The sequence below is a fragment of the Artibeus jamaicensis genome, unplaced genomic scaffold (assembly GCF_021234435.1).
Source record: "Artibeus jamaicensis isolate MK-2021 breed Jamaican fruit bat unplaced genomic scaffold, CSHL_Jam_final scaffold_378, whole genome shotgun sequence".
NCBI lineage: Eukaryota > Metazoa > Chordata > Mammalia > Chiroptera > Phyllostomidae > Artibeus > Artibeus jamaicensis.
Window position 1 is genome coordinate 2,099,827 of NW_026522044.1, and position 24,463 is coordinate 2,124,289.

Here is a 24,463-nt window from a genome sequence, read left to right on the forward strand (position 1 = left end):
ATACCTTAAAACTTAGAATGGGGGATATGGCTATATTGATACAATTACATTATATTCATCTCTTATAAAATTATATATATAAATTTTATATCACATTATATATATAAATAATTTCGTAGGAGATGGGCTTATTTCCTTCCAGAATCTTAAAGCAGACTAGCATGTATACAATATTTCCCAGTGGCCAACAAATCTAAGAACTGACAAAATACATTTCAGATACAAAAATATTATCTTGACCAATCATAAATAAACTTTACCTAAATATATTAATAATTTGCTTCTGCCGTCCAAATGGCATAGGGGTCATATTTATAATGTCATAAAACTACTTTTTAAGGTGGAACTAGTTCAACAGTAAACAACTTTGTGAAAATAAAGTGACTTAGAGTAGTAGTTATTTTTTATTTATAACTATTTTATAAATAGTTACTTTCAATGGGTGAGATTTAGCCAGGCCAGTCAGCTGCAAGGACTGACTGTGACCACTGACCACCATCCTCCACCCTACATGGAAGATCGAGTGTGCTTAAAAGTGGTCTGTAGCTATCCACTGGGCACGCAGGCTCTGTGGTTTCTCAGGTGGTACAGGCCAAGGTCCAAAACCCACTATGTTCTGCCCAAGACCACCCTGCATGAGCTACAAAGCAATCTTCAGATGGCTGCTACTTGTGCTGGCCTTGGAGATTCCCAGCCAATGCCAAGTTGTGAGCATAAGCTGATTGCTACTAGTGCCAAGCCTAGGACCACTTAGGAAAAGATAAGGGAGCTGGGGACTCACTGTGGCTGGCTGTTGCTTGTTTGAGAGAATTTAGGAAGTTGTGAAGCATGAGCCAATACAAGCCATTGATATGGAAAAGCCACTGTTAACAGCTTGTGTGGACCCACATATTTAGTGTAGCAGAGCCTCAGGGGAACTTAAGGGCAGGGCAAATAGTTTTTGCTAGTTTGATGGAGTCTCTGAGATGGCATTCACCTGCTGGCTCTGTGGCTTTGTAAGGGGACATCCAAAAAAGAGATGGTGGCCTCTGCCCACCTTTCTGTCTGGGAGAAGGCTGTCCCACAACTCTCGTCTTGATACCAGACACTTCTGTTCCTCCTGCTGTGTCACTAGTGCCTTTCAAGCTGCTACCCTGGTGCTGGAGCTCAGAGAGAGTGAGTCTGAGTAAGTCCATGTGCATGGTCTTTAAGAGGAACTGCTTGTTTTTTTTTCTTTTGCTGATTATGTTCCAGTTAAAAGTGAGATCATATGGTATTTGTCCCTCACCACCTGGCTTACTTCACTTAGCACAATGCTCTCCAGCTCCATCCATGCTGTCGCAAAGGGTATATGCTTTTTCTTTCTTTCTGCTGCGTAGAATTCCATTGTGTAAATGTACCATAGTTTTTTGATCCACTCACTTGCTGATGGGTATTTAGGTTGCTTCCAGCACTTGGCTATTGTAAATCATGTGATCTAACAATAGCCAGAGTGGAGTGGGAAGGGGACAGTGGGGAGAAGGGTTTTCAGGAACTACTATAAAGGACACATGGACAAAACCAAGGGGGAGGGTGGAAGCAAGGGAGGGAGGTGGGTTTTGAAGGGGTGGGGAGAAAATACAGACAACTGTAACTGAACAACAATAAAGTAATTAAAAAAAAAAACAAACAGGAACTGCTTGGGACTCCAGAAGTTTCTTCCACCAAATCAATGCCTGCTGGCTTTTGCAGACAGAAGTTGTGGGGACTTACCTTCCTGGTACTGGAACCTTGAGCTGGGGGGCCTGGTGTGGGGCTGGGATTCCTCACTCCCGAGGTGTTTTTTCACAAATTTTCATCCACCACATGTGGATGTGGGACCAATCCATTCTGCATCTTCACCCTTCCTACTAGTCAGGACAGATGTAATTTCTTTAATTACAGAGTTGCTGGACTTCCATTCAACTTGATATCTGACAGTCTGAGTGATGGTTGTTTTATGTTTTAGTTGTAGTTTTGATATGGTTGTGTGAGGAGGCCAGAAAATAATTTAAAATGTTATAATTTGTACAAGGATGATTTGTAGAAAAAAATCAATTCATTGTTTTGGAAACTTTACATCTCTAAACGTAATAAACATCACTTTTGTTTAGTTAGAAAATATCCACAAAATATTTTGTTTTATACCTGAAGACAGGGGCCAAAAATAATTGCAATAAAAAGTTGTACAGATTCAGCCCTGGCTGGTGTAGCTCAGTGGATTGAGCACGGGCCTGCAAACCAAAAGATCACAGTTTGATTCCCAATCAGGGCACATGCCTGGGCTGCAGGCCAGTTCCCGGCAGGGACACACAAGAGACAAGAGGCAACCATACGTTGATATTTCTCTCCTTCTCTCCTTCCCTTCCCCTCCCTTCTAAAGATAAATAAATAAAATAAAATAAATACTTAAAATTTTTTTTTAAAGTTGTACAGATTCAAACAGAACATATCTGGTGATTCCCTTGTACCCTCTGGCAGTCTCTGTTCTCAAAGGGAGTCAGATAAAATTCTTCTTTCCTGGCAGAGGTGGGTAGTGCCCTTGGTAGGGAAAGCAGAAAAAAGCATACACATCCCCTTATATTTCCCACAATCATGTGCTCAGGGGAAAAGAGTTCTGAGTGACTGTCAATAAGTTCAAGATTTCCCAAATTTTATTGCACCTTAGAATCTTTTAGAGAGCCTATATATTTTCCCCAAACACACATTTATGAGCCCCATCTCTTCCTGTTTCATTGGAACATTCAATTACTTGGGGGTTTGTTTGTTTATTTGTAATAGGCAATGTGTAAATATGCTTCTAAATTCAGAAGGTATAAATACAATTATTGGTAGACAATAAAAAATAAGCTTGTTCACTCCTTCCCTGTAGTTCTCCTATCCTGAGGAGACTACTGATCCTAGTTTGGTGAGTATACTGTTATCAGTTTGAGTAGTGTAGAAAAACAACTTACTTTTATTCACACAAATATGTATGTATATTTTATTACAAAGGGCAAGAAGCTATATGCACTTGCTATATCCACTTTCCATAATGTTTTAAAATAGTTCCGTGTTATTACACAAAGAGTGCCATTTTTTTTTACAGTTTCACAGCATTCAGTTCCTGAGATAAGCAACAATATATTCTAACAGTCTCTTACTGCTGGAAATTAGATGTTCTCCCCCACTTTTTGTCATTACAAACAATACTACAGTGAATAGTCTCATGCTTATAATATTTGCATAAGTGAAAATTACTACATAGTGGAAATTCTCAGAAATAGAATTTGCTAATCAAAAGATAGGTGAATTTTTTATTGTAATGGATACTGCCAAATACTGTTACACAAAAAAACTGTTTTGGATCTCATTAGGCATTTGTAGATTTTCTAAAATCCCCAAGTAATGCTGATTATCAGACAGGATTAGAGACCAGTGCTCTAGAATATTATAGAGTGTAAAACTTGGATTTTAGCTAGTGTGTAAAACTTGGACTTTTGAACTGAATGTGTTGCCTGTTTTTTTTGCAAACCATTTCTTCTATGAAGCTTTCCTTGTATCATTTAGCCCAATACTGCTCAAATTTTAATGTGCATATAAATCATTCAGAGTATGGTGGATCTTGTTAAAGAGAAGATAATTTGACATTCTCTCTTTCTAGCAAGCTCTTAGGTCAAAAGCTAATGCTTTTGCTCAATGGACGACAGTTTAAGTAGCAATGACCTAGGGGACTCCCACAGTCAGCAGCACATAGACTAGCACACTTAGATTGCTTCATTGAGTATTGCAATGCTCGAACTTTTTAGTGCCAGTACCCCTGAAAATTCTTAAAATTGTACAGTGCTCCCTAAAAATTTTGTTGGGTTATATCTTTAATATGTACTATCTTTAGAATTAAAATTGAAAAATTTTATTTTATTTCACATAAAAATAATCTCATTACATGTTAACACAAATAACATTTTATTTAAAAAATTCAAAAATGAAGTTGTAAAAAGAGTAGCATTGTTAAATTTTTTATAGCTCTATTCTTATAAATGTTTCTGCATGCAACCTGTTGTATTATACATCATGTAGACTCTGGAAAACTCTGCTGTATATTCATAAGACATCAAGAGTAAAAAAGCAAATAATCAGTATTATTATGAAAATAGTATTGACCTTTTTGATCCCCCAAAAGAGTCTTCAGGGTCCCCCTGGGTCCCTGATCATACTGTGAGAATCACTACTTTAGTTTGCATTCCTTTGGCCACATACATAGACTACAAACTTAAGAATAGTGACCATATCTATCTAATTGTTGTTCTTTATTTCCATAGAGCTATCTCAGGTAAAGTGCTGAATCAATGTTTCCTGATTTGCTGATTATGAGAATCAGATTTTTCATTGTATTCTCATTTTATTTTCTTTGCACAGGCAATTGTGAACTGGAACATGTGAACTGGTGGAGAGGGGAGATGAGCCTCCTTCACTCATCTCTTCCATAAAGGAGCATTCACTGTCAAAGATATGAAGCTCAACTATAAAGCAAATAATTCCATCATTGTATTACAAAGTAAATTTATATCAATTGTTTTATTTGATACTAAAAATAAACCTGTAAGCTATATAGAACAGTTATTATCCTCATTCTATAGACAATGAAACTGAGACTAAAACCAATTTGCCCAAGATTTTATAGCTACTAAGTGACTACTAGGCCAGGGTTGAGAAAATAGAATTCAACCTCAGATCATGAATGAACTGAAGGAATAGTTTAATGTATCTTATTGTGTACTATTTTTTGTGTCATGGGATACTGTTAAGAATTGAGAATATTTACAATAGGTGCCTTTATGATGATCAGACATTTCCAGATCTTGAGGGTGTTCAATCACCTGCTAAAACTGTTTATTGTCTGATGCTTGACAATTAATATTATCCTTCAAATTGCTTTCTGCTATAATACTGTTGCATAATTAGGTTTCTAGGAAGTCTGTCTTAATGTCATCATAATTCTCATTAGCATAGTGAGCAATGACAGCTTCCTCTGCTAAGAGACTGATGTAATTATTTTTCAATAAGCCTGGTATATTACCTTCCAAAGGAAAAGACCAGGATGGCAATTCAGGAGCTCAGAGTCCCTGAGGGCAAAGACAATTTCTGTTTAATAAAAGTAGGAAGTTCTACAGTCATTGAAGGAACTCTAGGAGCATGCTCTAGAATGCTAATATTCTCATCCCAGCTCCAATTCCCAAAACTACAAAGTGGAATCAAAGTGATAGTACATTATTCCTAGGTGGAGTCTGGTCTGCTTAGGCCACATTGAATACTTTGGGCCCTTAAAACCTATAAGAAAAATTCTCAAGAGGCAGAAAATGAAGCACAGACTAGGATGCTCTACTAAATATGTCTCAAAGATAAGTCCATCATCTGCAAAGTGACAGTGAATACAGTTAACTGGAAAATGCTAGTTTTACTCTATTCAGATTTCAGTTGTTATCTGAAAAATCAAATTAGAAAATCTGGTGGTTAGTTCCATTTAGACAAAATATATGGACTCAGTGTGTGTGTGTGTGTGTGTGTGTGTGTGTGTGTGTGTAGAGAGAGAAAGATTTAAACCACCATTTGGTATCATCTAGAAATTGCCCTTATTAAATATCAATAACTCTTTCCAGCTTCAAATGCATTGTTTTTAGTTTGGGAGGAGATCAGTAGGACTTTTTTATTATAATTCATCCATAAAAAATGGAGAGTCACCACTGAAACTCCAGTTTAAAAACTGATGGCAATGAAGAGCTGTGAGTATGTGTATTTTCTTTTACTGAGGACAAATCTTCTGGCTTATTAAATAGATCATTTTGCAATAAAATTGGTTCATGTGATGCTTTCTATATAGACAAGAAATTGACTGGGGTTTTTTGGTAATGGATATTTTCCTTCCTGACCTTTCTCTTAAGCTTCATATACTCAATGTTAGAAGTGTCCAGTGATAAAATGATATTTGTGCTTTACCCATTAAGCTTTTTTAGTGGGCAGTGAGATTATGTATTCTGTTGAGTGGAAAAACACAGAAGATCCTTGAAAAATAATGTAATCAAATATGTGCAAAAACAACCATTAGGGGATAATCTGCTTTGTCATTTAAACTTCACTACATAAATAAAACTAAGGTACTTTTCTAGAGTTATTATGCAAGATAAAATAAAGCCCATAATTGTGGAGCAAACCACAGACAAGTAATCAATGCAGGATTTATGTAGCCTGCACACAGAAAAAATCAGGGCAGAAGGAGAATGGAGATAATTCTACTTAACCATCATTAACACAAAGAACTGTGAGAAATGTGTGTATTTGATAGAATCTAATGAGATTTAAAGAAAATTACCATTTTATCTACAACACAGAAAACTAGTCTTCAGAATAAATCCTCTAATATTGCCTCCACTCTTACTTTCTTCAAAAGAACCAGGCTATACTGCCTAGCAATTCTCATAAAATATTTCTGTCACCATTAACCCTCTTAGGTCACTGTCTTTTACGGAGTCAGTATTTATTTAGTGCTAAGAATGAGCAGATAGATTATAAAGCTTGGTATAGGTGCTTATAAAAAGGGAGAAGATGGACTCTGCCCTGATGGCTTTTATAATCAATAAGAATGAGAAAAGAATATAAAACAATCATTCCAGAAATATATAAATATATATATTACTGCCCATATGGACAAACTAGCCTATTTCTAAATGAGATGTACTATCTGGAAATTTCTAATCAACACCTGCTTAAGTACAAAAAATATTAATTCAGATCTTAAGACAAAAACCAATGTTTGTTTTACTACAAAGTTTAAATGACATTACAGTTTGAATCCATGAATAAAGAATTTTATCTGCAGGTGCACAAGTTATATTTGGTAGCATTTTGTAAATAGACCATTTGAGAGTTATTATTTCCTCATTATATTATTTAAGCACCTACTATATACCCAGTAATGAGCTACATTCTCTCATAGACAAGCAAACCAGTTTAGTAAGGTAGAAGATGTAAAATACTTAAGTAAACTACAGGTCCCTCTAGTTCCAACATTATATGGTTACACATGTGAATGTTATTCCCACTCCAATTTGAGCATTTTCAAGAAACCTAAAGATCACTATTCTTCAGTTCAATATCAAAAATTTGAGGGCATCTAATATGCCCAAGCTCTTAGAAAACTGTTGTAGGTTACATAAGAATGAATAAGTCCCAACACCTGACCTCAATTAACTTATAAATGATTATACAAATAACTAATTTGAAGCCAAATATTATTAGTAGCATTAGAGAAGACCATCCAAGGTGCTATGCGGACCTTATAGTAAGGATAGAAAGAACATACCGTCTTGTGATGAGGAAAGGCTTCACAAAAGAAGCAGGACTGAAGATAGACTGAGAGATGGGTAGAATTTCAGAGCAGTATTGGCAATCATATAGAGGCAGGGAAGCTTAGAGTGAACTCAGACTGATGATTAGTTTATATTGGCTAGAAATAAATATGAAGGAGAGAGTCAGTTGGGTACCTGGACAAACTGGTGGAATTAGAACCATTGTCATGGCCCTTCATTTTCACTCATATAATAGTAGCCTATGGCTGAAATGTTCCCCTTTCTTCTAAACTCCCTGCTCTACTAAATTCACCCGCTCCTTCCTTCAATAACCAGCTTAATTTCTTTACTTCCTTAGGCTTCTTTGACTACTCCGGGACTTCTCTGCTCAACCACATCAATTAATATGTATTATACAATTCAGCAGTTAACAAACCACTGTCTTGTATTATTCATAGTCATGCCCTGTACACTGGCTGTGAACACACCAAGTCCTTCCTGGCCAGCTTTTACTGTCTCCAAGGCAAGATTAGCTTAATTAAAGGCCAGGCTCACTTCTTCTAATCTGCTTCCTCTTATCAGAGGCAGGGGGATCTTGATTGCTCTGCACACCCCTGGAACCAAAGCAGAAGTATAGTTAAAAGGGCTATAGGTTCACAGCTTAATGCCATCTGCAAAACTGAGTTACTAACAAAGTATCCACAGTTTTTCATAACTTTTTACAAGAGGCTGCATCTCACCACATAGCAGTGCCAAATAACAAAAGCAACATTATCATCATCATTATGACTAATTTTATTAACAACCAAATATTCATTGAGTATTTTCTGTGTGTCAAAAGCTATGCCAGGTGCTTCGTATGTTGTATTTCATCAAATTGTTCCAACAACCTGGTAAAGCAGGTACTATTATCAGCCCCATTTTATAGATTAATAAATTGAGGTTCTCAACTTGTTAATAATAGCTCTGAAGCTAGAAAAAATTCTGTCCAAATTGATGGTCCTTGAACATTATATTCTATTCCACTGCCTACCATTCACAGGTTAATTTCATTCAGTGCTTCTTTACTATGTATAAAATTTTACAACCCATTTGATAAAATATGGCAAGAATCTGATTTGCATCCATGAAAACTTTACTTATGCAAGTGCACACACATGAAAAAGTCTCTTCTGAGTGGCACTAGAGCTGTCCCTGTGGGAATGGCAACTTCTTCAAAGAGCCAATGTTTTTCTTCAAATACTGCCCTAATGAAGTGTCAGCTCAGAATGGTGCCATTCTTCGGGGAGAGATTGCAAATTTCCCAACCTCAGCTAATGCTTTGTTTGTGTGTTTGTTCTTTGCTGTATACATCATCTCAATTTAAGATAAAAATCTAAAAATATGTATTTATTTATTTTTTAAAGATTTTAATTTATTTATTTTTAGAGAGGGAGAAAAACATGAATGTGTGGTTGCCTCTCACACACCCCGTACTAGGGACCTGGCCTGCATCCCAGGCATATGCCCATTAACCATTAAGCATTATACATTAACTTCTTAGCTATGAAGATTAAACTAGTAGATATTTGAGAAAGGTGCATCATATAAACTAATGTTGGGATAAAATTCTGAGCATAATGGTGTCCTAAGAATGTCTGGGAAGTCATGGGACGTGACCATTCATAGGAAAGCAGGTTATTATTTTTCTGTGGCTGCTATAATAAATCACCATAAATTTAGTAGCTTAGAAATTTGCAGAAATTTATTCCCTCACAGTTCTGGAGTCAATAAGTCCAAAATCCATTTTACTGAGCCAAAATCAAGATGAGGCAGGGCCATATACCCTCCTGAGTCTCACAGGGAGAAAGTGTACCTTGCCTCCTCCAGCTTCTGGGGACTGCAGGCATTCCTTGACTTGTGGCTGCATCTCTCTAATCTCTGCTCTATGTTACATTGTCTCTTCCTCATCTGTCTATAATCTCCATCAGGTTTGTGCTCATAAGGATATATGTGATTTCATTTGGGGACCACCCAAATAATCTAGGATAATATAGCCTTCTTAAAACCCTTAATTTAATCACATTTGCAAAGACCCTTTTTCCAAATCAGGTAACATTAACAGGTTCTAGGTATTAGGACCTCATATCATTGGAGGCCGTTATCCACCTACCACAGATGGAAAAATAGCCAAATAAAGCAGCTTGTTGATTTAACAATGCCTATACTGACAATACATCCCATTTGTTCACAGACATTTTACTACAAGAACAGTGACCTCCCTGCCTTCAATGACAGTGCTTCCAGCCAGGCATTTTCCACCCTACATCCAGTGTGTTCTTTCTGAAATAGTTCTTTCCATGGCTTCCCATTCTCTAAAGGAACATAACATGCAAACCTGTTATTATGGCAAATAAATATAAATAAAAATTCCTCCACCTAGCCCCAACTCTTTTCCATCACCCTCTGTCATTGTATGACATGTCTCCTACACCTCCATCCCACTGACCTGATCTTTGGGGCTTGAGAAAGTTACACTCTTTCCAGCCCAGTTCTCCCTCTGACTGAACTTCACTTTCCTTTCCTTCACTAACTGAACTCCTTATCTTTTTCTTAGGACTCAATATCAAACCCTCCTCTTGTATAAAGCACTTCTTCAGATCAGTTCAATGTCCTCTCTTATGTGTTCCATGGTAACTTATGTAGGCACCATCTTTCAATTTATTATATTTAATTATTAAAATCTGTTTCTATTTTGACAGATGTTTAAATCTGTTTCAACATTTATTATCTTATGTTATTCTGTAAACTGGTTCAAGGGTAGAGGCACTATGGTAGGCTGAATAATGCCCTACAATAAATATATCCATGTCTTAAGCTCCAGAACCTTTGAATGTGTTACCTTACATGAAAAAAGGAATGTTACAGATGTGCTTAAAGTTCTAAGCATTGAGATGGGGTGATTGTCTTGGATTATCCAAATGGGACCAATCTAATGACAAGCAACCTTAGAATAGAAACACAGGAAGGTCAGCTATATAGAGAAGGAAGATTTAAGGATGGAAAGAGAAGTCAGGTAGGAGAGAAGATGATATGCTGCTGGCTTTGAAACTGGAAGAAGGAACCACAAGCCAAGGTATATAGGTGCTTTCTCTAAGCTGGAAAAGGCAAGAAAACAGGTTGTCCCCTGGAGCTTCCAGAAGGAATAGCCCCGCCACATATCTTGATTTTTAGGATTTCTGAACTTCAGAACTGTAAGAAAATAAATCTGGCTTGTCTGGAGTCACTAAGTTGGAGTAATTTGTTATAGCAAAGATGGAAAATGAATGTAAGAACTGCACTATTCACTTTAAATTCCAATCATAGTGCCTGGACACGGTAGGGAGTCAATTTGTTTGCTGAATGAATGAACAAGGACAGTAACTACTATATTGGTGGGGTCCACTGAGATACTTGGTCAACATTATAAATTCAAATACTCTTATAGTTAGTATCATCATTTTACCTCTGGTAAGCACTCTTAGTTCACTGGTCTTCTAATTAGAGGACACTGAAAAACACTTCTGAGAAACAGATAAGGTTGAAGTAATACTATTGTTTCTATCTTCCTATGCTCCAGTCCTAATACACAAATCATAAGTATATGAAAGGCAATCAAACTTTTAAAGATTTTATCTCTATTCCTACAAGTATAACAGCATGCAAAAGCAAGAGCATTAAATACTTCAATATAGTTTTATGATAATCTAGTGTGAATAATACAAAGCAACACAAGAAAACATCTCAAAGGTGCCATCAGGATTTTTTTCATCCTAGAAAAATCCCATGCATGACTAGCTCCTCCAACCACCACCTCAATCCCAGCAGCAGAATGCAGAGTAAGTTTCAAAGAGCACATTCAATGACCCTGTCAAACAGAAAGCAGCAGTTTTAGTGCACAACCTGATACCATTCAAGGAATAAAGGGGCTTTCTTCTGGAATTCACAATCTTGCCTAAGCTCTGCCTTTTACTACTTTTCAGTGCCCAACTACCTCCTGCAAATAAATCACTAGAACTATATATACTCATTCCACCAACTGAAGAGCAAAACTATGGCCTCAAATCTCATTATAAAGATTATTGCTCAATTTGTTAGAAACTGAATTCTCAGAGATAGATATAACATAGGAAGTGATTTATCCATTCATCTACTGATGGACACATGAGCTGCTTCCATATTTTGATGATTGTAAATAATGCAATGAACATAGGGGGGCTTATGTTCTTTCAAATTAGTGTTTTGGGTTCCTTTGTATATATTACCAGAAGTGGGATACCTGGGTTGAAAAGCAGATCCATTTTAATTTTTGGAAGTATTTCCATACTGCTTTCCACAGTGGCTCCATCAGTCTGCATTCCCACCAACACTGCAAAGGGTTCCCCTTTCTCCATATCCTCACCTGCACTTGTTGTTTGTGGATTTATTGATAACAGCCATTCAGACAGGTGTGAGATGGTATCTCATTGTGGTTTTCATTTTCATTTCTCTGATGGTTAGTAATGTTGAGCATCCTTTCATATATATATTGGCTATATGTGTGTCCTCATGGGATGTTTATTCAGGTACTTTGCCCATCTTTAATTGGATTGTTTATTTTTTTGGTGTAGAGTTTTGTAAGTTCTCTACAAATATTGTATATTAGTCATTTATCAGATATACCAGTGAATATGTTTCCTCATTCTATGGGTTGTCTTTTTATTTTGTTGATGGTTTCCTTTACTATGCAAAAACTTTTTAGTTTGATGTAATCCCTTTTCTTTATTTCTCTTTTTGTTTCCTTTGCCTGAGTAAATATATCAGATAAAATACTACTTGACCATAAAAAAGAAGACAACTTTATCCTTTGCAACAGTATGGATGGGTCTGAAGAACATTATGCTAAGTGAAATAAGCAAGTCAGAGAAAGACAAATACCATATGATTTCACTCATATGTGGAATTTAATGAATAAACTGAACTAACAAGCAAAATAGAGATGGAGTCATAGATAGACAGCAGATGACAGCTCTGGGGCAGCAGTAGTTAGGAGGTGGATAGATCAAGTAAAAAAATAAAAAGGACTGATGGACATAGACAACAATGTGGTGATTGTGGGGTGGGGGAGGGGGTACAAGGGGACTAAATGATAATGGAAAAAAACACAATAAAAATCTAAAGAAACATAGGAAGTGAGGGTTTCATTTGAAACCTTATATCGCATAAGGGTGTTCTCACATAAAACTCTTATTAAATGCTTTAAGTAAAAGTCAAAATACCAGAAACTATGAAATACACATCTGGAAGTCTTAGAGAAAAGGGCAAATAGGGGTACTTGGCTTAAATTCAGAATCTGCCAGATAGAAATTCACTGAAGCAGACTATTTACTGATCTTAAAATCCAAGGACAAATGGCTATAAGCTTTTCTGATACCAGCACTCACTAGAAAGAAGATTGTAGGCTGGGCTGACGAGGAGTTCTGTCCCTTTTTAGGACTACACAGTGGGAAGAGATCACAGGTTATCTTTTCTGAACTCTTTCCCTCAGCACCAGTTCTCTGAAAGGACTCATTATATTCAGCAGAAGAGGTAGGTCTCATACTGCATGCGCCCCCTGCATCTCTTCACCTATTGGCTGAGGCTTGAAATTTATTTAACATGGAAACAACATATAGGCCACAAATAGAACTAAATGACTAAATGTGAATGCCTGACTGAAGCAGCAAAGTAGATAAAATGTGTAATTAGCCACTTAAATCACCAAATGTCAGTACTATCATCAAAACTTTCCTTGACCTAATTGGGAAGAGGGTTTAAAGGAACAGGAAGATACTGGACAGAGAGACGGATGCAAAAGAGGCTGCAGATGCTGAAGACATCATTTCTTCTCTTTACCTCTTCTAAATGGGACAAGTTGAAATTGAAGAGAATTTTTGAATAGCTGCCTGCAAAGATAAATGTACAAAGTCCTGCTTTGACTGTTTAATGAAGTTGGTGGTATCTTTTTAGTAGAAGTGGAAGGAAAAGAAAACAATGTCTCTGAGGTTTATCCTAGCCTTGGGGTGGAAAGGCATACCTAAAAGCTTATCTAGTTTTGGTTAAAAGAAAAAAAATCACTTTAAATTTCCATTTGCTATTTGAGTCACTAGAGATATAGACCCGAGGTATATGGTTCTTCTTTGGAAATGCTCATGATTGGGTCTTGGGTTTGTGCAAAAGTAAGTCTAGCATAAAAGAAAACTAGAGAGTTAAAATGAAAAAAGGAATTTGGAGGTTTCAGGTGGCATGAACAAGAAATAATAATATAAGTGTCTGAACAGACATTTCTCCAAGGAGGACATATAGAAGATCCAGGGACACATGAAAAGATGCTTAATATCACTAGCTATCAGAGAGATGCAAATTAAAACCACAATGAGATACCACTTTACACTGGTCAGAATGGCCATCATAAACAAACCAACAAACAACAAATGTTGGAGAGGTTGTGGGGAAAAGGGGTCCTTAGTTCACTGTTGGTGGGACTGCAGACTGGTACAAGCACTGTGGAAAACAGTATGGAATTTTCTAAAAAAACTAAAAATGAACCTGCCTTTTGATCCAGCAATTCCACTGCTGGGATTATATCCCAAGAATCCTAAAACATCAATTTCAAAGAACCTATGCACCACAATGTTCATAGCAGCACAATTTACAATAGCCAAGAGCTGGAAGCAACCTAGGTGCCAGTCAGTAAATGAATGGATCCAAAAATTATGGTACATATACACAATGGAATTCTATGCAGCAGAAAGAAAGAAGGAGCTCCTACCCTTTGCAACATCAGGGATGGAACTGGAAAGCATTATGCTGAGTGAAATAATTCAGGTGTTGAAAGACAAATATCATATGATCTCACCTTTAACAGGAAGCTAAACAACAAAACAAATAAGCTAGCAAAATAAAAACAAAGACACTGAAATAGCGAACAAGGGGACAGTGACCAGAGGAGAAAGGGGAGGGAATTTCAGGGGAAAAAGGAGAAGGATTTACAGGAACTAGTTTCAGGACACAGGGACAACAAGTAAGGGGGGTGGAAATGTGAGGGAGGTGGGGAGCACAGGGGGGTGGGCTGGGATGGGAGTAAAAAACAGAAAACTGTACTTGAACAATAATTAAATAAATTTACAAAAATAAAAATAAATAGATACTTAACATTACAAGAAATCACCTCTGTCACTGAGGTTGAAAGTAAAAATGTATTTTTGGAATATAGTCTAAATTTCTGAACCAATAGGAGATGTGGTATAACTAAGAAATTAAATTCAATTAATTTCTGTTAAAATAAAGTGCTTTGTTAAATAAAAAACATGCATAATGATTGGTAAAAGACATGAATTTTTACATGAACATTAATATAAACCATTATAACTAATATTAAATAAAGTCAGCTAAAAACAAACAAAAAACAAAAAAAGAAATAATGTAAGTGTCAATTACGGGAGGAAATGAAACCCAAAGAATAAGCTTTTTTTGTTTCTTTGTTTTCACCAGCTCCCAACTCTTCCACACCCTCCTTCCAAAGAGGACTTATTAAATGAAACACTTTTATTCTTTCATACACTGACAGGTAAAGATGATACAGGGTGTAGGATCAGGGACTCAAAAAAAAAAAAGAAGCCTCTACAGCCTTGGCTTGAAAGGTGGAGAAGCAAAGCACAGGAAGCACGGTGACTGAGAATTATCTTGCATGTCTGTGGCAACTTGACTAGCTTTATAGTTATGCTAAGTAGGTGTGCCTGCCAATCTGGGCAAGGGAGATGGGCATGACTTTAACTTATGTAGCCAGGGCTTCTAACACCAGCATGAGAAGTAGGAGGAAATTCGCTCTGCATCATGGTGTTACCGAACAAGAGGTCCGAGGGAGGGGCAATACAATATTTGGCCCACCTAGAGATGCCAAATATTGCTACACAACAGGGGCCCCTCCCAAAGACAGTATACTAATATCTACTGGGCTCTTCTGTCTGCCGCCAATTGGAAAGACATCTCTCAATGCCAGAGATTTATGAAAAGGAAACAAAATGTTTATTTAATGCTATTCAGGCCTAACGCCATCACTAAAATAGCAAAGTCCTTTAGGGTATACACCTACACCCACACAGCACTCCTTTCTCCCACTGTCCCAACTCCTGGTACCATAAATCAGGAAAAGAGCACACGTCTGTGTTGCAGGCCACTGGCACCGTCAGCTATGTCACCGTGCAGGCAGGATCTCTAGTTAATCCAAAGTACTGTGGTACCCTCTCATGGTCCACTGGCAAGAGTTCTTTGTACCCAGTTCCAGTCAAAGTCTCTCCTGCTTTCCAGGCCCCCGCGGCCAAAGGGGGCACCCCAAAGCCGCGTGGGCCTCTTCTACCAAAGCTGCAGGGGTTCACACTCCACCAAAAGCATGTGGCTTTCTTCTTCACCTGGCTGCAGGGATCTCCATTCTGGCAAAGCTGCATGGTTTTCCCTTTCACCTGGGCAGTTATTGCCTCATGTCCTGGAGCCCATCTTTTCCAAGCTCTCATACCAGTGCTTCTCACTCAGGAGTGCAGCCCCTAGTTTCATCCTGAGTCCCAGCTACTCCCTTCTCCCTGGCTCCAAACTTGGCCACTGCTATTTAACTTATGAAACCAGTTAAAGGTTATAGATATGTTAAATAATCATTCCAGAGGTTAGCTGTAAAACTATTGCTATGCAAAACAGTTCTCAATGGCCCTGCTCCATTGTCCCTTCCCCCTGGGGGTTGGCAGTGAGGACATCTTATATGTCTCTCCAATATTCCTATACAATTTGAATTCTGGACACCATTCCAGATCTTTTTTGGGGCCCCCCTGGCTACACCCTGTATCAATGGGGCCATGCCTGCCTGGACTAACAATGGCAGCCAAAGAAAGGCAGAAGATACGGGGACTGGCAGATGTAGCCCATTGTGGGAGGATTTGAAAACGGGGTTATGGAGGAAGCTCCAGGCTGGGATTTAAACTAGGTGCTGCAGCCATTCTTTGGCATGGTTATGCAGTTTGGAAGGGAGTAGAAGAGCCATGAAGAAGGGATGATGAAACAGCCATGAGGTTCTCTCTAGCTTCCACTCTCTCTGTCTCTCTCTGTCTCTCTCTGTCTCTCTCTCACTCTCTTGGCTCAGCAGGGAGTACACGTGAGGTAAGAGACATGCTGTCTGTAGTAAGGATTTTTCCCATGTGGTTTGAAAGAGAGCAGTGAAAAGGGAGAAGTAAGCAAGCAGCTATGTAGTTTATAGTGAGGAAGAAGACCATGTGGCCTGGACTAATAAGAAAGTAGATACTGCTGTTATGATCATGTAACAGGACACAGCCAAGAGGGGGGCCCCAAAATAGGATTTGGAATGGGGTCCAGAACTCAAGGTTTCCAAGAAATATTAAGATGTCCTCATCACCCCCCCAGGTGTCAGTTGGGGGAAGGGACAAATGGAGCAGGGCCATGGAGAGCTGTTTTGCATAGCAACAATTTTGCAGCTAACCTCTGAAATGGTCATTTAACATATCTATAACCTTTAACTGTTTTCATAGATATGTTAAATAGCTGTGGCCAAGTTTGGAGTGAGGGAAAAGAGAGTGGCTACCCAGGATGTAACTAGGGGCTGCACCCCTGAGTGACAGTGCCTGTGTGAGAGCTAGGAAAAGATTGGCTCCGGGACATGAGGGGAGAACTGTCCAGGTGAGGAGAGGGCCACTCAGTTTGGGGCAGAGTAAGGACCCCTGCAGTCATGTAGGGGAGAGCCACGCAGTTTCAACAGAGTGAGGACCCTCTCTTGGTGAGGTGAAAAGAGGGAGCCATGTGGTTTTGGCAGAATGCGGACGCCCTCTTTCCCAGGTGAAAGGGAAAACCACACAGCTTTGCCAGAATGGAGATCCCTGCAGCCAGGTGAAGAAGAAAGCCACATGCTTTTGGTGGAGTGCGAACCCCTGCAGCTTTGGTAGAAGAGGCCCACGTGGCTTTGGGGTGCCCCTTTGGCCGGGTGGCCTGGAAAGTAGGAGAGACTTTGACTGGAAACTGGGTACAAAGAACTCTTGCCAGTGGACCATGAGAGGGTGATACAGGGTGCAGCCAAGGGGGCCACCACAAAAAAAAGATTTGGAATAGTGTCCAGAATTCAAAGTGTGTAACAATATTGGAGAAACATATAAGATGCCCTCACCCCCCCCCCGCCCCACCCCAGGGGGAAGGGAAGAATGGAGCAGGGCCATTGAGAGTTGTTTTGCATAGCAACAGTTTTGCAGCTGACCTCTGGAATGATTATTTAACATATCTATAACCTTTAACTGGTTTCATAGATATGTTAAATAGCTGTGGCCAAGTTTTGAGCCAAGGAGAAGGGAGTAGCTGGGACCCAAGTTGTAACTAGGGCTGCACCCCTGAGAGAGTGTGCCTGTGTGAGAGCTTGGAAAAGATGGGCTCCAAGACATGAGGGGATAACTGCCCAGGTGAAAGGAAAAACCATGCAGCTTTGCCAGAATGGAGATCCCTGCAGCCAGGTGAAGAAGAAAGCCACATGCTTTTGGTGGAGTGCGAACCCCTGCAGCTTTGGTAGAAGAGGCCCACGTGGCTTTGGGGTGCCCCTTTGGCCGGGTGGCCTGGAAAGTAGGAGAGACTTTGACTGGAAACTGGGTACAAAGAACTCTTGCCAGTGGACCATGAGAGGGTGATACAGGGTGCAGCCAAGGGGGCCACCACAAAAAAAAGATTTGGAATAGTGTCCAGAATTCAAAGTGTGTAACAATATTGGAGAAACATATAAGATGCCCTCACCCCCCCCCGCCCCACCCCAGGGGGAAGGGAAGAATGGAGCAGGGCCATTGAGAGTTGTTTTGCATAGCAACAGTTTTGCAGCTGACCTCTGGAATGATTATTTAACATATCTATAACCTTTAACTGGTTTCATAGATATGTTAAATAGCTGTGGCCAAGTTTTGAGCCAAGGAGAAGGGAGTAGCTGGGACCCAAGTTGTAACTAGGGCTGCACCCCTGAGAGAGTGTGCCTGTGTGAGAGCTTGGAAAAGATGGGCTCCAAGACATGAGGGGATAACTGCCCAGGTGAAAGGAAAAACCATGCAGCTTTGCCAGAATGGAGATCCCTGCAGCCAGGTGAAGAAGAAAGCCACATGCTTTTGGTGGAGTGCGAACCCCTGCAGCTTTGGTAGAAGAGGCCCACGTGGCTTTGGGGTGCCCCTTTGGCCGGGTGGCCTGGAAAGTAGGAGAGACTTTGACTGGAAACTGGGTACAAAGAACTCTTGCCAGTGGACCATGAGAGGGTACCACCCTACTTTGGATTAACTAGAGATCCTGCCTGCACGGTGACACAGCTGACGGTGCCAGCGGCCTGCAACACAGACGTGTGCTCTTTTCCTGATTTATGGTACCAGGAGTTGGGACAGTGGGAGAAGGGAATGCTATGTGGGTGTAGGTGTATACCCTAAAGGACTTTGATATTTTAGTAGAGGCTTTAGGCCTAAATAGCATTAAATAAACATTTTGTTTCCTTTTCATAAATCTCTGGCATTGAGAGATGTCTTTCCAATTGGCAGCAGACAGAAGAGCCCAGTAGATATTAGTATTTTGTCCTTGGGAGGGGCCCCTGTTGTATAGCAGTTTTTAGCATACCTAGGTGGGCCAAATATTGCCCCCTCCCTTGGACCTCTTGTTCGGTAACAAGGGTACCACAGTACTTTGGATTAACTAGAGATCCTGCCTGACACAGCTGACGATTCCAGCGGCCTGAAACACAGACGTGTGCTCTTTTCCTGATTTACGGTACCCGGAGTTGGGACAGTGGGAGAAGGGAATGCTATGTGGGTGTAGGTGTATACCCTAAAGGACTTTGCTATTTTAGGGGAGGCATTAAGCCTAAATAGCATTAAATAAACATTTTGTTTCCTTTTCACAAATCTCTGGCATTGAGAGATGTCTTTTCAATTGGCAGTGGACAGAGGAGCCCAGTAGATTTTACTATTCCATCCTTGGGAGGGGCCCCTGTTCTTTAGCAGTTGTTGGCATCCCTAGGTGGGCCAAATATTGCCCCTCCCTCGGACCTCTTGTTTGGTAACAAAGGTGCCACATGACTTTGGACTAATTGGAGATCCTGCCTGGATGGCAACACAGCTGATGGTACCAGTGGCCTGGAAAAATAGACGTATGCTGCTTTTCCTAATTTACTGTACCCGAAATTAGGGCAGGGGGAGAAGGGAGCGCTGTGTGTGTGTGTGTGTGTGTGTGTGTGTGTGTGTGTGTGTGTAGGTGTATACCCTAAAGGACTTTAATATCTTAATGAAGGCATTAGGTCTAAATAGCATTAAATAAATCTTTCCTTTTCACAAATCTCTGGCATTGAGTGATGTCTTTCCAATTGGTGGTGGACAGAGGAGTCCAGTGGGTATTAGTATACCATCCTGTATATTAGTATACAGGGAGGGGACCCTATTTTCTGTAGCAGTTTTTGGAATCCCTCGGTGGGCCAAATATTGCCCCCCCCCCCGACATCTGCTCTGTAACAATCAGGCCTGCTCTAGCTGACTGTGTAGCTGCAAAGGAATTCCTTGCAAGATCCTGATCAATTGCACCTGAATTTTACCTGGACTTTTAAGACCTTTGCCTTTCCTGAGTTTCACTATGATCCAGAATAACATAGCACATGCTTTCTGGACTATTACATAGAGGCTGATGGCACCATATTCCAGATCCTGCACAGATAAGGACATGGGGAACTTTGAGGGCTTTTGGCTAATAGCCTGGTGGGAGCATGGGAAGTGCTGGGTCTTGTGGAAAAGGAGGACTCTGAGCTGAGGTGCTCTAGACTTCCCCAAGATTATTATAATGTAAATAAAGATCTGCCCATTCTAGCATTAACTGTTGGGTCTTTCATGAAGGTAACATGTGGGTGGGTCCCAGTCTGCTCAGTAACAAAGATGTCACATAGAGGTAGTCTGGGGGGCTAACACTCAGACTAGACTCAAGGTCAAATTTGAACTAGATGAGTACCCAAGTTTGATTTTTCCTTAAATTAATGGGGCATGCATTCTCCATCATATTAATTGGTTGTGCATTCTCCCTCTTTCCTTATTTATCTATCCATCTGACCATTCAACAAATATTTGTTAATATATTGTTTATTGTGTGACAAATACTACACTAGTTACTGGGTCTACTTTTTTGAAGTTCACAGTCTCATGGAGTTAAGGGGGAACATAGTTTGCCACCCCAAATTTTACATTTTTTGAGATATTAATAATTTGAAGAAACAGAAAACTCTAGAAGAACCTTTTGCCTTTCCCTTACTTGCTTAAAAGAATTCAGGTAGAAAAACCTACTCCAGGAAGGGAGCTATTGCCTTAGCATATGTGAACTAAGTGTGGCAGACAGAGAGGAATCTGGAAAGCCTGTCAGACTCTTGACTGTATCCCATTGTTTCTAGGTAGCCCAGCAAAAATTTGTTTATTATGTCTTTGCTCTTTGTCATCCACCTGTGAATTGCATACTTTCTCTTTAAAATCCATGACCCCTACCTCCCCTTTCCTTAGTACAGAATGGCAAATTAGTCTCAACTGCCCTGTTTGTCCTTAGGTCTGATATTCTTTTAGAACCCCCATATGTTTATACATAATTTTGTTCTTTTTCCTGTTAACCTGTCTCATACCAATTTGATTATTATACCAGCCAGAACTATGAGGGAACAGAGGAGTAAATCTCCCCTCCCCATACAGGTGAAGGACAAATAAAGATACACTTTCTGAAGACATTTGGAAAATTTGCATCACACAACCCTAAAGGTGAATAGCCTTTGACCCAGAAACTGCACTTGATAACAAATAATAAGACAAAATATTCAGTAAAGTATTTTTATAATAGTTGAAAAATAGAAAAAAACCTAAATGTTTAATAATTAAGAATTGGTTAGAATATGCCAGGGGAAGGAAGATGGCGTCGGAGTAAGAGGGAGCGGATTCTAGCTCCCGCACTTGTGGGTGAAAATCCTGGCAGATCTGTAGAAAAGCAGCGCACTAATCCATCAGTTATCCAGCATTTGTGAAATGGAAAGAACAGACTCTGTTGGATGCTGAAACACCAGAAAGCGGCAGGTCAGTGGGGATTTGGGGACCAGAGTAAAGACAAAGCAGCGGCGGGGGCTGGCGCCCCAGGCCAGGTGGCCCCGGTGCTGCATCTAAGGCCAGGGTCCAGAACCATCGGTCTGAGACCAACACCAGAGAGGTCTACCACAGGAGCTTGGGCACCCAGCAGTCCCAGTGGCCACCAGCGCAGGCCAGCAGCTCCCCCGCTTCCCGTATAAGCAAAACTGGATAACACCGGGCAGAGACCCGTCTGCTTGCCGGCTTGCATTTTTTGGGGAGGGGACAAAGACACAGGGCCCAGTTCAACTGCAGACTCTGATCGCAAGCCTGGGAGAATCCAGAGAAGCATTGGTCTCACGGGTCTGGTTGGGGACTGAGCAGGAATGAGAGACAGGCTGTCTGGAGAGTTTTGTTTTGTTTTGTTTTTTTTTACTGAAATTGGACTGAGGTGTTCTCCTGCCAGGGCAGCTTGGCTTGCTTCCTATCCGACCTTGCAGCGAGCCAGGGGGAAAGTGGAGGCATTGGGGCACTAGTCACACAAATGGGAAGCGCCCTGCCGGTAACCAGGTCCCAGAAGTCCTGGTGGAAGCGGAGGCCTCTGAGCCACCACCAGGGGACTGGGAAGCCCACTGCCAGTTACTCTGGTCCTAGAAGGATAAGCGCGTGGGCGCAGAGAGCACGGAGAGGCGCCACAGGACAAAGAAGCTCCCTGCCGGTTTCCTGCTGGAAGGCACGCAGGGCATAGACACTTCAGGGTGGCGCTTAAGGTCCAGAGAAGTGCATTGCAGGATTCTTGTGCGCACTGGCGCAGAGATCTTTGGGCCGGGGCTACTGGACCTAGAAGCGCCAGTTTCTCGCGCCAGCGGGGGGGGGGGGAGTAGAGAACTCTGGACTGGACGGGGAAGCACAGGTTGCGTAGTCCCAGACTGCCCCAGGAGTGTGCCCAGCAAGTGTGCAGGCGCCCACACCCCAATCTGGTAGCCTGGCTGGTGCGCCCATTTGTACTGGCATCCCAGCACACAGAGAGATCCTGCTGCAACCAGAAAAACCAGTCTGGACAGTTTGAAACCAACAAGGGAAGGGTTTCTCTGTTGTTGTTGTTATTGTTTATTTGTTTTTTTTTGCTGTTTACTTGTTTGTTTTTGGGTTTTTTTTAATTTTTTAAATTTTTGTTAGTAATTTTTTGTGCATTAGTTTAGTAACCTTATATATTTTTTAAATTTTATCACTGCTTTATCTTTCTATACTTTGTTCCTCTCCTTTCTTTTTCCCTGTTTTAGTCCTTCTCCCTTTCCTCTTAAACTCATTGCTTTCACCTCCCCTTTCCTGCCTTTTGGTTTGATTGTATGTTGCTTCGTTTCCTTTTACCTGCAAAAGACACAAACAACTAGGAACTGTGAAAGGACCAGAATGGGACCCGAAGAGGGAGCATCTCAACAGTAGAGACAGAGAAACTTCAACTTCCTATAGCAGAGAAGCCATGAGGAGATGTATATTTTTTTCATTATTTTCACCTCTTTTATATTTTAATAATATCTCTGTATTCCTCCTTTTTCTGTAGAGGCTTCTTAGTCTCGAGTAGGTATATTATATTATTAGACAGGCTCCCCTTGTTGTTTCCTCCACAGTGCTTTGCTAACCCTATAAACTACACGCCACTTGTTTTCCTTTAGCACACTACCTAAAGCTCTATACCCCCTACTCAGACAGATCACATAGAGATTGTTATACGAGTGCTGCTCTAATATTAGTGTAAATAATAGCTGATCTATGCAACAGTAAATACTTCACAACACATCTCCCGGATCTTAGCCCATTGTACAGGTCCCTGAACTCTATCATTGTAGTGGTTACCTCTATTTGCACACACGCCACACTCATTTACCGTTCCTAATACTCACCTTACCTCAAAATCTGACCATCTAAAATCTCACTGCCTTCTAGTTACAACTAACAAGACTTCCCTCCCTAACAAGAGGCTTATCTTTTGTCCATCCTCTCATAAAAGTGTCAACTTGGGCTGAAGAATATGGTTAATACAATATACAGTCTAAAGATCGCCTATCTCCTCTCTACCAGCTGTGACTGTAAATATCATAAAAAACTCTTATGCTGTCATAAACCATTTTGCCTCCTCCTACAACTGATTACACATACACAATAAAAGGAGTAGGTGGAAAGGGAGAAAGAACATCAAGATACCTGAAGGAGCCTGCACCACTGAAATTCACAGGCAGTATACCACAGAGGTTCACAGCATAAAACCAGGGAGTCAGAACAGATCAATTTTAGAAGCTGAGGCCAACAAGAAGAGACTTACAAACAATGGGAAGACAAAGAAACAATCCCCAAATAAAAGAAAAAGCGGAGGCTTCAGAAAGAATGTTAGATGAAATAGAAGCTAATCAACTAACAGATAGTGAATTCAAAGCACTGGTAGTCATGAAGTTCAAAGAGCTCACAATGAGCTACCAAAAACCACAGGGGAGCTACAATGATCTCACCCCAAACTATATCAACATGAAAAAGGAAATGGAAACTATCAGCAAGGGACAAGAGGAAATGAAGAATACAATTTCTGAATTGAAGAACACAGTAGATAGTTTCAAAGGTAGGATAGAAGAGGCGGAGGATAGGATTAGCAAGCTGGAGGACAAAGGAGAGAGCATCTCACAGAAAGAGCAGGAAAATGAAAAGAAACTTAGAAAGAATGAAGAGGGATTAAGAGAAATACAAGACAATATGAAATGTAATAATATCCGAATAATAGGGATACCAGAAGGAGAAGAAGAACAAGGAATGGAAAGCATATTTGAAAGAGTAATGAGAGAAAATTTTCCTAATTTGATGACAGAAAAAGTCACACAAATTGAGGAATCACAGAGAGTCCCAATCAAGAGGAACCTAAGGAGACCCACTTCAAGACACATCATCATCAAAATGGCAAAATTACAAGACAAACAGAGAATCTTAAAGGCAGCAAGGGAGAAAAAAGAAGTAACATACAAGGGAGCCCCA